This window comes from Lissotriton vulgaris, unplaced genomic scaffold (genome assembly GCF_964263255.1).
Source record: "Lissotriton vulgaris unplaced genomic scaffold, aLisVul1.2 SCAFFOLD_1521, whole genome shotgun sequence".
Classification (NCBI taxonomy): domain Eukaryota; kingdom Metazoa; phylum Chordata; class Amphibia; order Caudata; family Salamandridae; genus Lissotriton; species Lissotriton vulgaris.
This window is the reverse complement of record NW_028253251.1, coordinates 468,680-480,983: the sequence shown is the minus strand read 5'-3', so window position 1 is coordinate 480,983 and position 12,304 is coordinate 468,680.

Genomic DNA, 12,304 nt, shown 5'->3' with positions numbered 1-12,304 from the left:
GGGCCTCCAGAAGGTCATTCCACTCTTTGGAGACCTGCGGCAGCGCCAGGTTCTCCAGATATGCTCGTTGAGCGGACAGCACCAAGCGATCCGCCGAGTACAGAGCAGCATAGAAGTCACCAAAGAGCGCAGCCTTATCCGCGTCCTTGTGTTCCACTACCCCGAAGGGGTTCCGAATACCACCCACATATTCTCTCTCACGTTTATCACAGAGCTGCCGTGCTAAGTCCTACTTTGTTGCCCTGAGCGTAGGAGAGGCGCCGTAAGCGTAGTAGAGTATATTCTGCTCGGTAATTATAATGCGCCCTGAGCTTCCCACGTACCGCCGCTAGAGGGCGAAGCGTTCTTCTAGAAGGATTCTGCTTATGTGCAGTTTCCAACGTGGTCAGTTCCGCCTCCAACGCCTCCCTCTCTTCCCGCCGAAGCCTATTCAGGGCGGAGTTCAGAGCAATGCATGTACCACGCGTCGACGCCTTGAAGGCGTCCCATTGGGTAAAGATCGAGGTGTCGCCAATCTTATTCAGCTCAAAGAACTCCCCAATGGCCGCCCGAAGCTTCTTGCAGGATTCCTCATCTCGCGTGAGGGATGCCGGGAAATACCATTTGCGATGAGGGGACGAATCAGGGGCCCAGTTCAAGCATGTCGCCAAAAGGCTATGATCCGAAACTGAAAGTGGAAAAATTTTGCTATCCCGCAGGTCACCCTGTAAAGATTGATGCACAAAGATATGGTCGAGACGGGAGTATGTGTGGTGAACATGTGAATAGAACGTGTAGTCCCTAGTGCGGGGATGGAGGGAGCGCCAGCTATCAATAAGGCCCAAACTTAACAAAGTATCACGCAGCTCCGGGGAAAAGAGACCCGTCTCAGTTCTCTGTTGATGCGAACAATCAAAATCTTTATCCCAAACCAAGTTGAAATCCCCCAGCACAATCAACGCTCCCTCCCCAAAGTCCCCAATCACATTCAAGAGAGACTCAAGGAACCCATGCTGCCCCGTATTTGGAGCATAGACCACCACCCATGTGCAGAGTTTACCCATGAGCATCCCCTTCACCATCAACCACCTCCCTTCTTTGTCCCCCCGCACCCCCACAGGTTGAAACTGAAGCGCAGATCGGAACAAAAGTGCCACCCCACGGTGCTTAGTAGTGGCAGACGATTTATAAATCAGGGGATACTGCCTGTGCTTGAGCCTGGATTCATCTTTGCGGGCCAAATGAGTCTCCTGCAGGCCCACCACATCCAGTTGATGATCCAGAATATATTTCCAAATCTTTTGACGCTTCTGAGGCGAGTTAAGGCCTTTAACGTTCCAAGAACCTATCGTAACAGGCAACATCGAGACCAACCTCCACACCCAGCGCTTCCATCAATGCAGCCCAACTCTAAAGACATACCAGACACACCACAGCCACACCAGGTTCCAATCCACCACCACCGGGGTCCATCCCCAACAAGCCCACAGGAGCCCTCAGGAGTCTCAAAAACAAACCATAAAAAGAGGAAAACGAGAAGTAGAGAAAGAACAATGAAAGTCAGACATGACCGTAAGGGTCGGGGGTAGAAGACCCAGGTAATGCCCCCCCCGATTCCAGGGCCGGGGTAACCCTCCATTGGAGAAAAGTCCCACAGAGTACCTGAGGTGGTAGAGCCCTCCGGCTCCCACTAGCCGCTGATGATGGGGCCTAGGCCGCCGAGGAGCTGTCCACTCGGCTCGATTCAGTCACCTGGGCCACCGAGGCCAAAGCATCTCCCCTCTCAGTCTGGCTCGCTGAAGGGGAGGGCCCCTCCGTTGTGCGCTGTCGGCCCGCTCTCTGCCAAGGCGGGGATCGGGAGCGGCGACGTCTTCTCGGTGAGGCAGTAGCGTCCGCCGAAGCAGATGTTTCCTCCATTCCCAGCAAGTCCCTGGCAGCCGCCACAGTTCGCACTTGCACCAATCTATTCTGCCATCGGAAGATTAGCCGAAAGGGGTGACCCCAGGAGTAGGACACCCCGTGTTCCCTCAGGAAAGCCGTGACTGGGCGAAAGTCCCGTCGCTTCTGCAGGGTGGTGGCCGCCAGGTCCTGAAAAAGTTGGGGGCTGTGTCCGCGAAAAAGCAAATTGTTAGTGTCCCTCGCCTTCCGCAGGATCATCTCCTTCAGCTGAAAGTCGTGGACACAAGCCAAGATGTCGGGGGGCGGCGAGCGCGCGCCACGCGGCAGGCCCACCCGATGTACCCTGTCCAGCTTGATCTCATTGCGTTCGTCCTCCGCCAAGATGTGTAGAAAGAGAGCCTCCACATATTCCCGCAGATTACCACCGTCTCTTTCTGAGGGACCGCTCTAATTCGAATGTTATTGCGACGGGACCTGTTTTCCAGATCCTCGCAGTGGGTCTGGAGATCCAGATTCTGCTCACGAAGCTGGAGCAGGTCCTGCTGTAGCTGATGGACATCCCCACTGAGGCCCAAGTCATGGTCCTCCAGGGTAGCCACACGCTCGCCAATGCCGTCTACATCACGACGGACTTCACGGAGGTCGGAGGCCAGTTGCGCTTTCAGTTCCGTGATATCCTCCTTGATGGAGGAAAAAAGCTCGATCAGGAAGGCCTTCGTGACCGGGCCGTCAGCGTCGTCTTTGGTCGGCGACTTGCTAGGGCCTGGGGGCGAACCAGACGCCCCCTTCCCAGGACCTTCCTTCCCCGGTTTATTCAGGCGATTCCTCGTCGACATGGTGCGACGTCCCAATGCCGAAGATAGGAGGCAAGATGGCACCACTTCTCCGATCGGTCGCCGATGACGTTGTCCAGCAAGGCCCCAGACAGGACGGCACCTCCTTGTCACCTCCGTACGGCGATGGTCGCCAGCTGGGCCACTAGAACTACAGGCGGGCTCGTCACAGCGCCAATGTAGGGGACACGCACAGAAAAGCTTCACTCGGTCGCCAGACAAAGTCTCAAGTCCCCTCTCGCAAAGGGTCGAAGCCGCCCAGACAAAGCCCCGTAGGCCGCTCCGGAGCAAGTGCGTCACCAAGTTAACACCTCGGCCAAGTCCGCCGTCCCACGTCGTAGATCGACGGGAGAAGGGACAAACCAATGCAGGGCGCCTCAGGAGACCCAGGAGAATCAAAGCCGGGGTTTTAATCGCCTGGTACCGCTACACAAAGCTATGAAGGGCTCGGGGTGCCGGAGGAGCTCGCAGGCACGTCTTACTCCGTCGCCATCTTGGCCATGCCCCCCCGGCATTTTATTTTTGACCGTCCTGCTTCGTTATGGCAAGCCAAAGCTCAGACATAGCTCCCATGGGAATGGAAGAGACAATCCTAGCAATGCGCTACCGGGACAGAATAACTAGAGTCCTTGGATTGGCCAGGCTGAGAGATCTAAACATGACCTGGTTCCTTTCATTCAGACCTATTTGGCAGAACTGTATCTTACCGGTACTACGATGTATGCTATGCGGAGATGAGTGCGTGTTGGACATCTGTCTTTCACTTCCATCAGCAGTACCAATGGACGTCGATACTTTGCTCTGTCCGATAGCGGCTCACGCATTGTGTTGTCCCCAGCGGCTACCAATCCTGATGGCGGCATTCGTTGAGACTCCGGTGCTACGACTAGGTGGTAACAGTGGAGCAAGTGACAAAAGCAGCATCACCCAGGTACGACCTTCAGTGAGCATTGCTGATCCCGACTATGATGACAGCAATCATTCCCACACCTGCCAAGTTACAGCGCTATCGAATTTGGTTGAACTGTCACCTGATTTTGTAGACCAATTCTTTGAGAGCCTGTCTGATATGATTCTCACCCGAACAGAAACAATAACTTTGGAGAAACTTTCCGACACACAGCGTTCCCATGAACTCTGAATTCAGCCTTCAGTTTTGATCAACAAAAACTGCTAAAAGCGTTGGAACTCTATTTCCCCGTTCAAGCATTAATTCTTTTGAATTGAACACTTTTTAATATTGACTTTTTTTTTGGCACGAAAAATTCTTTGCTTAAAGTAAAAACTATTCTTAGAGAACAGAAGCTTCAAACTTCTATTTCTAAACACATCTAGAGACATAATAACTTTACACCAGCCTCTAGCATATTTATTGCAATGCATTTATATGTGATGATTTATCTCGCCCTTCTTCTGTTTCAGAGATATTTCATGTGTAATTTTTCTTTGCATAATCGTTCATTGATTTCATATGCAATAATTTTTGAATGATTTCTATGCTTCAAAAACGTACAGTACCTATAATTTTCACGTATTACATCATACGCCTATTTCAAATGCATATATGTATTTTGGGGTGGGCAATGTTACACTTGCATCTTATTGCTCTAATTTTAGTAATTTGATGGACATGAACCCGTGGAGTGGGTGTTGCGTGCTTATCTAGGATCCTGATTGATACTGTGACCTTATGCCCCTATTCGGCTATAAATCCATTTATTCCCTATATTGGCATAACCGTTCAAGTACAATATTCAGAAAGTCATCTCTGGCCTCACACGAACAGAGCCACATTCCAGAATAGTTTTCTCTGCCACTTCCTTTGCAACCAATTAGTGCAATGACAGAGCAGAAGTCACTATCTGAGATTCCTAGATTAACACTCCGAGTTCTTCAACAAGATAAAAACTCAGCAAACCTGGAAATCCCCGCTTGCTGTGTTTTGATTAGTAATGGAACTCTAATGAGCAACTGATAGCGATCACTTCCTAGTGACATCTTTAATTGACGTCTTATGTCCAGCAAACTTACGTCAAACCAGGCACCTGTCAGGTATAAATATTACCAACGTTGCCTTAAGCAAACGCTGTCTGCAGTACGCTGATGCTGCTGCTGTCTCGTTGCTGTTGGTGAAGCTACTGATACCATTATCGCTGCTAAAGCGCGAACGATGGTGTGGTGAACTTAGGAGCTGAACAGCCGTCCCTCTGCGAAGAGCCCAGCAGATGCCAGCTGCCTGCGGACGCTGTCCCCCCTCCTCCTCCTCGACGCGCTGAAGAGAGACGCTGCCTTTCTCCTGCCGAGAAATCCAGCTCCAGCGTTTCTGGTCTACCCTTGCGGGTGACTGGGATACCGAGTTTCCCTGAAGGAGATACCAGACCTCCATCATTCTATTCAGAGGTATGGTGTTGACTAAACCCTTAGTGGAGCTGAGGTCAGCCGGTGGCAGTGGCTGTCCTTATTCCGCTGACGCTGTGTGTACATAGCTTGCACTGCAGCGCTGAATTAATAGCGTTTTTTAATGTTGGCGATTGAAGCTAATTTTAAAGTTTGAGTGTATTGCTGTGTAATTTTTAAATACTGTGCCTCACCTGCTGGCTGATCTAGGGGTACTGTGATTGACTAACTCCCGCCCCGGTCCGCCGCGTCCATCTTGGGCGTTTGTTGCGGAGGGTGGAGGAGGAGCCCAACACTTCCGGGCTCAGGGCTCTAAGATCTGCGCTCTAGTCACGCTGTACCTGATTCACATAAATACTTCCTTTTAGTGCACTCGCGCTGTGGAGCTGAGGTCAGCCGGTGGCAGTGGCTGTCCTTATTCCGCTGACGCTGTGTGTACATAGCTTGCACTGCAGCGCTGAATTAATAGCGTTTTTTAATGTTGGCGATTGAAGCTAATTTTAAAGTTTGAGTGTATTGCTGTGTAATTTTTAAATACTGTGCCTCACCTGCTGGCTGATCTAGGGGTACTGTGATTGACTAACTCCCGCCCCGGTCCGCCGCGTCCATCTTGGGCGTTTGTTGCGGAGGGTGGAGGAGGAGCCCAACACTTCCGGGCTCAGGGCTCTAAGATCTGCGCTCTAGTCGCCCCTACCCCTCCCTTAAATGTGTAGAGGACCGCGTCCGCGCAGCGGACGCGTGCAGCGGGCGCGCCGGAAGCGAGCCGAAGTCGAGCCAAAGTCCAGCCCGTCTGCGCCCGTCCGCGACAGGACGGGGCGCGGGGCTAAGGACTCTGGCCGCTTATCACCCCCTAGGATACGTTATGGGAGTAGGGAGCTGTTAGCTCTCCGTCCCGAGGCTGTCCCCAATTGTATGCACACCTCGGAAGCGCTATCCTTACGGGACTGCCCGTGGTGTTCTTTCAAGCCCTCCATTTCTGCTAGGAAGGTGCCGGGCAACAGGCAGGTTAAGGCGGGGTTGGTCAACTGTCGCTCGCTCAGTAAGCATAGCACTCAAATTTACCATCTACTTGAGGACGAGGACTATGACATTATGTTCTTTACTGAGACGTGGCTAGGGGGCTCATCTGATCCTGATATCATAGAGTCCATGCCCCCCGGTTTTTCCTTGGCCAGATTGGACAGAAAGGAAGGCAGGGGGGGGGGATTGCTATCGCCACCAGACTGCCTCTCCAATGCTCCTTAGCACCCCTTACCATTAATCACTCTGAAGCTGGTGCTTTTACTATTAACTTAGGACCCCAAACCTCTCTCTCAGGCATCCTTGTATATAGACCACCTGGTAGGATGTTTGATTTTAGCTCCAGCCTCACGGAGGTCACTGCTCACCAAGCTATTAGGAAAAAGAGTTTCTTTGTGCTTGGTGACATGAACGCTCATTTCAACGATCCACTGGATATGGAAGCGAAGGATATTTGCTCCAATCTCCGCTCCCTACAGCTTGATCTTATCAATCAGGACCCTACGCATAGATTAGGGAACCTTTTAGACCCCATTTTTGGTTACCGTTCTGGGGTACAACCTCTCACTCCGATCCCGGTCCCCTGGTCTGATCACTTTGTGATTCCGTTCCTGATTCAGATTGCAGAGGCGGAGTCTAGGAGAGATTCGGAGCAGAGGTATCAGCGACGGAAATGGAAAGGCTTTTCGCAGTCTACCTTCAGTGAACTAATTACAGTAGGTGGTCCATTAGGAGGAGTTGACTGTGAAGTGGCCCATCATGAGCTACATAATCGCATTTTAGGTGCACTTGATAAAACGGCCCCCATGCGGAATGAGAGAAGCACGAAGAATGTGAGGAAAACTACCCCTTGGTACACTCCGGAACTTCAACTTGCGAAATCTGCCTGCAAGAAGCTGGAACGAGAGTGGCGAGTCAGCTTCTGCCCGGGGATTAAAACAGACTATAAGAAAATGCAAAAAGAGTACTATAAGGCTATAAGGATCTCCAAAGCCACACACTATAAAAATCGCATTGCGGAGGCTGAAAATTCCTCGAAGGAACTTTTTAAAATTTTCAAAGAGATATCTGTAATCTCGAACAATAGTGTGTCTTCCGCTGATTCAGTGGAAACCTGCAACAACATTGCTCAATACTCTGCAGGTAAAATTACGGACATCTATGCCAATTTTACGGGTAATCTGACTAATGGCCCTGATTTCGGCAGTAGTAGGGAGGTGGGTTTATTAGATTCAGAATTACCCAGCTTTCAGGTCCCTGCTGCGGAAACACTAGTCACTGTATCCAAGAAGGTTAAATCAGGCTCCCCCCGTGATCCGGCCCCCCCCCAAAATACTCAATGCCAGTCTGGATGTGCTAGAGCCTCTGTTCAGACATGTAATCCAACTGTCTTTCTCCTCGGCCACCCTTCCAGGAGACTGGAAGAAAGCCATAGTTTTGCCGATAAAAAAGAAATCTAATGTAAGCCAGGATATACTGGAAAATCTCCGTCCTATCTCCCTTTTACCTTACTTGGCGAAAGTGACGGAAAAACTGGTAAACACTCAGCTTATGGAGTACTTAGAGTCAAACAATATGTTTCATAGCTCTCAGTCCGGCTTTCGAAAGAACTATTCCACTGAGACTGCCCTGCTGAGAGCAACCGAAACTTTACGGATCGGAGCTGATGAGGGTAACACTATGGCACTTATCATGCTAGACCTCAGCGCCGCATTTGACACTGTGGCACATTCCACCCTGCTACAGTGTCTGAGCAGCGCTGGGGTTACCAAGGCAGCATGGGGATGGCTCAAGGACTTTCTCTCTGACCGTAGTTTCCAGGTTCAGAGAGGTATGTTCCTCTCCAACAGCGTTGCCTTAGAACAGGGGGTGCCTCAGGGCTCTGCCCTGAGTCCCTCCCTGTTCAACCTGTATATGGCTCCATTGGCAGCTGTAGTTCAGTCATACGGCATAGATTTAGTATCTTATGCCGATGACACGCAGCTGCTCATCTCCCTGTCACAGTCACCTAAGTTAGCAGCAGCCAATTTTAAAACCTGCATGCAGGAGCTTGCTGGCTGGATGAATCAACACTGCCTGAAGCTCAATGGGGCTAAAACGGAGGTGCTAGTGATAGGGGGAGATGGGGCGAGCTGGACTCAGGAATGGTGGCCGCCTTGCCTTGGCTCTCTGCCCATCCCGTGCAGTGAGGCCAAGAACTTGGGGGTCTGGGTTGATCCTAAACTCTCTTTTGAGAGTCATGTTGACAAATTGGTGGGGAAATGCTTTGGGGTTATGAAGACCCTAAACCGCACTCTGGACCTTCTGCCACTTGAGGCCAGACGCATTATGATCCAAGCTCTGGTCACTTCTCGTGTTGACTACGCGAATGTGCTGTTATTAGGAACTACGGAGAAGAACCTGAGAAGACTGCAAGTGCTGCAAAATACGGCGGCCCGTTTAGTCCTCAGACTCCCCAAAAGAACAGCATCCAAGCCTACTTTGGCTGCCCTTCACTGGCTTCCTATAAAGAAAAGAATCCTCTTTAAAGCCCTCCTCTTTTGTTATAGGATAACTTCTGCAAAAGCGCCAGGGTATTTGAAGGACTTGGCTATCCCCTATCTACCCCAAAGAGCACTTCGCTCTGTGGGTATGGGTCTCCTTACAGTTCCTCATGTAAGAAGGGCCAGGATGGGAGGCCGCTCCTTTCGGGTGCTGGCAGCCACCCAGTGGAACAGCCTTCCTGCTGTGATCAGACTAGCCATAACTGAAACTATGTTCCGGAAACTTTTAAAAACACATCTGTTTGCCCTCTAGGGATGGATGCCTCTGCCCTCTTGACTCTCGCTCCACAGCGCGGGGATACGCCGTGATGGCGTCACCAGGCGCTTTAGAAACCCCTTTATTATTATTATTATTATTAGTGAGAATTCTTGAAGCAAACCTTGGCAAAACCAACTTAACTTAAAGCTACTTACTTACTCCCCTCCCACGTATTAGGCTTAGGTCAGGTACACTGGGGTAGGCGTAGTTAGAAGCACCAGTTGAGTATTTTAGCCTAATGTATATATGAATGTATATATGTTTTATTACTTTTAAAACCATTGTATGGCTAAGAAACCATATCAATGCTTTTACAGTATTATTTTGCAATACTTACCTCACTGTACGTACTTTTTATAATAACAAGTCTTGCAATTGTGGCAATTCATTTCTCTTGTACGAGAAGAAAGACTGTTCAATAAATGTTAACCCTTTATTGACAAACGCCCGTCTCTCTATTCTCTACATATTGTGAAAGTAAACTGCACCGACCTGACTGAGTAAAATAACTGTCTATTGTTTCACACGACCCTAGAGATTGACTCTTGATCTGAGAAGCAAAGTTGTCATGTTGCACGGTTGTTGGAAAACTGAATCCCTTCTTGTCTGTGCCAGGGAAGCTGATCACTTCCTATTTCAGTCAAGAAAGTTTCCAGTGACCTTTGAGCTAGTTGGTAACAAACCCAATTAAGTTTAGCATAGTCAGTAGAGGCCTGGAAGATCCGCACTTCTACATCGATACTACTGTTTATGTTATTCCAATGCGCAGGGCCTAGTGGGAAATTAGGAACTACACTACAGCAGCTCCAGCACCGAAGTCCAGCCCCCCAGCATCTCCACGATCTGCGTGGGGCCCTTCTGCTGTTTGGCTGCTCACCGCGTTGTCTGGCTACTAGCCCACTAGCTTGTGGCCTTCCCGACGACGATCAACGACGACAACACTGCTGGTCCGGTTGCTCCAGACTGGCCCTTGCTCCCTTCCAAAAGAGGAGCACCCCGGACCCTCCTGGTCCACTCCAGACGCCATTTTAGGTCCACCGCGTGGGCTTGAATTTGCCAAGACTTGTTGCCCCAATCCTGGGTCCAGCGACGTCGACCGCATCAACCATCGTGGGACAGCTCGCACCTCCATCCTGGTCGCCGACAACGCCTCCTGGTCCGTGAGACTGCAGAGCCCAGCGTCGCCCACTCACCTGGTCGAGGTGACTTCGCCCGGTGCCATCCTGGTGCCCACACAATCACTGGCTAGTGATTAAGAACTTGGTCCCCTCTGCTTTCAGGTGTCATCCATCTTCGATCCAGGCTTGGATCACTCAAACAATCTTCACTGGTCGCCTGCCAGCAACTTCTTTCTTCAGGCTCCTGGTTCGTCAACGAGGATTCCCGACGTCTTTTCAGACCTATGCAGCTGCAGCCCCTGGGCTAGGTAACTTCGGCATTTCGGTGCTCCAGCATAGCCTCACTATCCAAGGGTCCAGATCCACTTTCGTTTTCGATCTACCTAGTCGGGTTCGCCCGAGAACACTAACTTTGCTTTTACTAGTCTCAATAGACTTTGTCCCGCATCCCGCGTGAGAGTGCACACTCTGCACCTGAGTCCCCTAGGCCTCCTACTAGTAATCTGAAGGTTCAGTAACGTAGTCCTAGCGATTCCAAAGCCTATTAGTACAGTACTTACCTGCTAGTAATTTCGCATTCCACTTTCATAGTATATGGTTTTTCGTGCCCCTCGGGCATTTGTGTAAATTGTGCAACTTAAAGTATTTTCGTAAGAGTTTTGTTGTGTGCTTAGTACCCTGTCCTCATAAAGAGTACAGGGCTGTTGTGATCTAAATAAATACACTGTTTATTTTCATAACACTTGTGTGGTGTCCTTTCACTTGGTGTTCAAGGGGTATATGTGATGGTATAATAGCTGGCTTAACACGCCCTCTAGAGTTTAGCCCGAAGACTGCTCGTATCCACGCTACTAGGATAGCTGGTCTATAAGGTTGACTTACAACCAATCATCAATAAGGGTTGTTTGGACTGATACAAAGTGCTCACTAGAATAGTGAACATTATATATCAGGCCAACTTCTCACAGGGGGCACTAGAATGGGGAGACAATGGTCTAGACTCCTCAAACAAAGATCTTGCCCTCTCTGCTGCCAGATGGCTTTGCATTGGGAGCGAATGTGGACGTAAGTTACGAGACTCTCTGTCAGCGAATCTCGGCTTCTCTGGACTCTTTGGCCCCGCTACGAAAAATCAAAGATAGGACTAATCTTGCTATGCCATGGTACTCGGAAGAACTTCGGCAGCTCAAGCTCCAATGTAAACAGGCTGAGCGGACCTGGAGGAAACAGTACCTGGAATCACATAGAGTCCTCTTCAAACAAGCACTGGCGTCCTATAAAATCCAGATCAAGCTTGCCAAAGCTAGATTCTTAGAAGAATCTTTGATGGCAGCTGTAAATAAATCTCAGGCCTTATTTAAGATCGTAAAGGACTTGGCCCATCCTGGCTGTACCAAAATTGTCATCCCGGCCTCTCAAGCTCTCTGTGATTCGCTAGCACAGGCCTTTGAGGATAAGATTGCCAACATCTTAAACAATCTTCCCTCGTCAACTGGCCGTGCTGTGCACGATTCCATCTCGTTTGAGAATAGGAAGGAGTGTACTAAATCAGGTGAGCTGAGCAACTTTCCTCTACCATCTTTTGAGGACTTCTGCTCTTTCGCTGACGGGGTGTCCTCTGGCTCACCTTCTGATCCTCTTCCACCCAAATTCTGGAAACTTTTTCGTGAAGAGCTGTTTCCCCCACTTTTTTCCATCTGTCGCCAGTCTCTCACTTCACCACGAGTTCCAGATTGCTGGAAATTGGCGGTGGTCTCCCCACTGCTTAAAAAGGAGAATCTGGACCCCACATGCCCAGCCAACTTTAGGCCCATCTCCCTCTTGCCATTCCCTATTAAAATTCTAGAGAAACTGGCCACAAAACATCTCTCCAACTTTCTTGAGACTACTGGTTGTTTGGATGTGGCTCAGTTTGGGTTTAGACCGGCACATGGGACAGAGTCGGCATTGGTGACTGTTCTCGATGACCTTCGAACGCGTGCCGACCATGGTCGAGCAGCCTTTTTAGTGCTGCTCGACATGTCGGCCGCGTTCGACACGGTCAGCCATGCAATCCTGGTCAGGGGACTGACAGAGGCTGGGGTGTCGGGCTTGGCCCTTGAATGGCTGGTGTCATATCTCGATCAAAGGCACCAGGTAGTTGCCCTGCCACCCTTTAAATCCAACATCAGGAGGGTTGGTCAGGGAGTACCCCAGGGCTCGGCCATCAGCCCCATTGTTTTCAATCTTTACCTCCGTCCCTGATCAAGCTGATTA